The following is a 5,218-nucleotide window of genomic DNA, read 5'->3' as shown; positions in this document are numbered from 1 at the left end:
CATGTAGCCATTGTATTCCTCATTAACACCATGGCTGAAGCCATGATTCCAAGAAATGCCTACAAATTATCTCCAAAAGACCCAACAAATATGAAAAATTATCTCCAAAAGACCCCACAAATATGAATTGGAGGCTTGGCGGGCGAAACCTTGTTTTCGTGGAGAAAATAGGAACACACAAAGTTTTGGATCCGTTAGAACGTTCTTCAGCCCCACCAAAACGGGAACACAAAGTTTGGGATCCGTCGGAATGCTCTCAGGCCCCACCAAAACGGGAAAAAAAAGATTTGGATCCGCCAGAACGCCCTCAGGCCTTCACCGTCCGGAGCTGGAAATGTCAAGGACGAGACGTTCATCGAGTTACAAGTAGGAGTGATACCCCAAACCATCACAGTATTCGCGCTCTGGCTCGAGAGCCATTGCTCATCTTCCGGATTTTTGTGCTTGTCTGGCCCGGAATGTACGCAGACTAAGACATACAACCTATAGAAAAAATCCTGTTCAAGTAAGGTCGTGCTTTAGACCTGTCTGCTGCTCTACTTATATACTGCTTGCTAACTTGTTTCAGTGAAAAATGTGGGACATTTAAAATGCGCCACTCGTACATGCATTATTATTACTTTTAATTCGTCCTTGTCGATCCTCTTCTTTCTTTGTTATATTTCATAAAATATGAGTTATGTTTTTCTTTACTATTAATTCGTCCTGGTTGATCCTCTTTTTCCTTTGTTAAATTTCCTAAAATATGAGTTATGTTTTCTCATATAACAATATTTTACGGTATAATTAAGTATAATGTGTAATATATTTATTTCAAAATTTTCTCTTTCATTGTAATTTTTTCCTTTATTTTATGAGATTTATTATCTATTTTGATTTTTTTCAATACTTTTTAAAATTATCGTAAAAATAATACACTAATTTTAAATTTAATTACTATATTATTCTTATACTTAGTGTTATTGTGAATTATGTATACATTTTCATAGTTTTAGGTTATCTCATTATTGGGTTTCCCTATCACGCTCTCTATGTCAGGTAGTCCTTGCATAATGTGAATTTGCTAAATTGGAATAAGGTCTAATCTATGCCAATCCATGTTAATTTCTATACGTTTGTTTCGTCTTTAGTTTTATAAGATTAAAATAAGCTTACAAATTAGAGTTAGTGTCATCTCCCACCTTTATCATCTCCTTCGATCAATCACCTGCCATCTACTCTCTTCCTCTCCTTGATTGAACAACTCCATTAGAAACAAAGGAACATGCACCATGAATATTTTAACTTTCCTAATCCATACAAATTGTCGTTCCAAAATGTGCATTACCTATTGGTTGTTCTCTGTGGCTTCATTTTGAATATAATAATAATCTTAGATGATCATGTTCCACAATCTTGTAAATTCTTCCATTCAAGCAACTTATTGATAGGTAGGCATGGAAGATGAATTCATATCAAATAGAGAATACTAACACAAACTTATTTTATTTTTTTCTTCCACTCCCCTCATCCTTCCAATTTTCCAAATATGAAAACTACTCATAAAATAGTTATTATTGTCCACCCCATTAGTTCCATGTCAACTTTGAATCGACAATGGTGTTGTGGGTTCCGTGTAAATCACCATGGTGATAGCACCACATTGTTTCATTTGGATGACCATGGTAATAACGCTATATATTGCACGTGTTGTCACACAAATTAATCATACACAAACACACAAAAATTAAGCTTTTCCCATGTTACCATACTTTGAGCATCATGTAAGATTTGAGGGAGAAGATATGAAATAAATGCATAGAGTCGAGACCCACTACTTGCACACACATGGGACATAATCATATGTAGAGACAAAAAAGACGAAGTATAATACCCTGGGTTTTGTTCCATGGTTTATATGTGTGTGTGTGTGTTGAAACACCAAAGAGTATAGCTATGTAAATGGTTTTGAATGTTATTAATAAATGCATCACCAACTATAAATGAACAAGGACAAGAGTATACAGGGCTATGATACCATGAGAGGGGGTAGCTAGAGAGGCTTAATCTTTTTATTTATATTTTATTATAACTATATTTGAATTAGTTGAGAAAAATGTGGGTATGTGAACTTCTTGGGGAAGCCATGTGTCATTTTAGAAGTATGCATATTTACCCATGCATATTTGGTGGTTTAGGGGTTCATTCCTCACTGTTCTCATTTGTTGTTGGTGTTCTTTCTTTGGGGAGAGAAAAATAATGCTATTGTTGAGAGTCATTGATGTTGTTTGTTGTTTGCTAATACTTGTTATGTTACATCCAATATAATACTTTCCATTACAAAGCTTAGGTGAAGCTAACTTTTTCAATTCTAATACGATGACAATAAAATTCATCCATATTTTACTGCTTTACATTAGTTTGCGTTGACCAACTATTTATATTTACAATTAGCCAAAGTTTGAGGAAAGTTATAACATTTATATGATTATTGTTGTGATTGACCAATGTGCAAAGCCTCTGATAGACTTAAATAAATCTCGATTGATCTCCTTAGCCCCCATCTTCACATCTTGTCATCTACACCTTCATTGCAACACTACGTTATCAGAACAAGCCAGTTAAAACACTTACTCTTGAAATGGCTATGGAAAAAATGTTGGATGTTTTGCTTATCCAAAGTAAATTGCAGTCTACTTCAGTGGGTTAGTTAATTATATGGCCTTATCCACTAGTTCTCTGCTCTTGTCCATTGGGTAAACTAACTGAAATTGAAATTGTTGGAATATGGATAGAGATCGATAATGAAGCATAAATCCTAACCGACCTCGCATAGAAAATAAATCCAATATCGACTTTCCATTGCATAGAGGAAAGAGCCATGTAATGGAACATAGAGATGCCTTTTACACATAAATAAATACATTAGCAAGCATTTTATACGTAAATTCTCCCTATCCATAACTCCTATTTTTATAGAAAGCATGCTTGGGGGCTTGGAGTAATTTATTTCTGCACAATGACCCTTTCCTTAGGATTTGTTGGGCTCTAATCCATGTTGTATGAGGTGTTGGGAACTATTTGATATCAATCAAAATCTCTAACTAGCTATAGCAATGGTTTTTCATCTCAATTGGATGCTACCTAGCAGATAACAAGCACCTTTGTTCCCATGATAAGATCCTACTTCATGAAATGATAAGTATCCTCGTAGGATCCATGGAATTGTTGATTTTTCATAGGATCTTCTTATAAACTGATAATTACTTCATATAATTATTATTTTAATCTTTTCTTACATTCAAATTCATCATAAAATAATTACATATAATATCTTCAACAATAGAATAAAATAGACAACATGATCATAAAGAGATAGCCAAATAAGAAACATAAGTATTTACCCTGTGAAAACCCACTTGGGAGAAAAACCCAACAAAATTTTCCTTATATAAATTATTCAAGTAATAGAGACACATCTAAGTCAAACATAAAGACAAATTGACAACCTTGGTCACACCTGGTCAAACTGCCCGGAAAAGGATCTACCCATAGTTCGACCCGCTGCCCAAGATATAGGTATGCTCAGATTCATTCCTTTGCCCAAGAACTTTGTTTTCCTCAAAGATTTTGTTTTCTCATCAATTTCATATTTTATGTCACATATATTTTTGTCTTATATTTTGTCTCTCTATTTAGCCGCAAATTTTATCCTTCTTCCTTGCCTCAGATTATCTGAATTACCTCTTTACAGATGATGATCGAGTTCCTCTTTTGGAGGAGGTAAAAGCCTCTATTTATACTTTTCTAGGAGGTCGAATGGGTGTAACCAAAAGGAGCACGTTGACCTGACTTCTTGGAGGGACGACTTTAAGTTTTGGGGCCAAAAAATTCAATATTATAAATTCAAAATTTCTCTTTTTAAAATCGACATGAAGAGCATTCCCAATATATATTATATACATCAAGGGTAAAAATAATAATAATAGAGACTAACCATAGCTACAAAATTCAATAGGGATTAGTTTACTTCCATCAATGGCAACACCTCCATCCATGAGATTCAAAGCCTCTGTGGGAAGAACATGCGTCATAGTATTATGGAATACCCCTCAATTTTTATACCCGAAACGACATAAAATTTTGCTAGATTGACATATGCATAAATCAAATCTACTACAATTGGATAAGTTATTGTAGCATCCTTGAGTAAAATAAGTGTAACTTGGGTTTATTTCAACTACTTCGTCTATTGGATATACAACCGCTACTTTTCATTATGTTCCTTGTTTGATCTAAAGTATATATGTAAAGCTAAGGTGTAAGCTCTGGTGAATGAGGCTATGTTACCCACCCTTTCGATTGAGTTTTCCATCATAGTTATGTGCTCACCACCCTATATGTGCTATACAACCTTGCTCTAGTAGGATTTCTTCTCTCGATTTCTTAGAAAAATAAGGTATAACTTCCAAACTCTTTAATTCTAGGTCATTCTAGTTACTACTTTGACTTCTACCTTTGTTGTAGGGTCTTGATTTGGATATTAATATTTATTAGTATTTTCACCTAGAAGATATGAAATGGAAACTTGTTAATTAAAGCCTTGAATTCAAGAGTCAATAGGAGGTTCGTAAGTGAAACTAGCAAGGTAAATTAATTCGGGTTTGAGGCATCAAAATGTGGCTTGAGGTATGCCAACTAAGTGGTTGAGGATGACATGAAGACCATGAAACAACATGCTGAAAAAATGGATATGGATCACAAGCAAACCATGGAACCTGACATTGAAGACAATCAATGTTTTTTCAAGGTAGAAAAAGGTCAAGCATTATACATTTTTTTTGAATAGCATATAAAAGATAGCTAGTAAGAAGATCTACATAACCTAAAATTACCTAATTTTTTTAACCATAGAGAATTGGAATTGACAATAAAATCTTATGTAAGAATTTAGTTAAAAAATATGGTACAATATAATCACATCTCACTTTAATGGTTGAATAATCTATCACCTCTCTATTCTCAAATCCAAGTAATATCAATTTTACTACCATGTAAAGGTTGAAAATATTAAAATTATTGAGTTAATAAAACTACCTACACTTGTAAGTGAGAGCAAGGTGATCAGATTCATTAAAATGTGAATAAGGTTTATATTTATAAAAAACTATCATACACACTATTACCTACAATTAAAACACACACACACACACACACATTAGTTCTAACCCTTAATTCC

The 5,218-nt window shown here is 33.6% G+C and overlaps 1 non-coding gene across 1 annotated transcript; it reads right to left on the bottom strand.

Annotated features, from left to right (window-relative positions):
* Window positions 1–290: 290 nt before the first annotated feature.
* Window positions 291–515, bottom strand: LOC149168304 (small nucleolar RNA U3). The gene has a single exon (XR_016259945.1). It is a non-coding gene; the product is annotated as a small nucleolar RNA U3 (small nucleolar RNA).
* Between the last annotated feature and the right edge of the window lie 4,703 nt (window positions 516–5,218).

Source organism: Pinus tabuliformis, chromosome 4_2, assembly GCF_031772625.1.
Source record: "Pinus tabuliformis cultivar Carrire ecotype Pingquan chromosome 4_2, CPIR1, whole genome shotgun sequence".
Classification (NCBI taxonomy): Eukaryota; Viridiplantae; Streptophyta; class Pinopsida; order Pinales; family Pinaceae; genus Pinus; species Pinus tabuliformis.
Note: the sequence above shows the minus strand (reverse complement) of the source record. Positions and strands in the feature narration are given on the sequence as shown.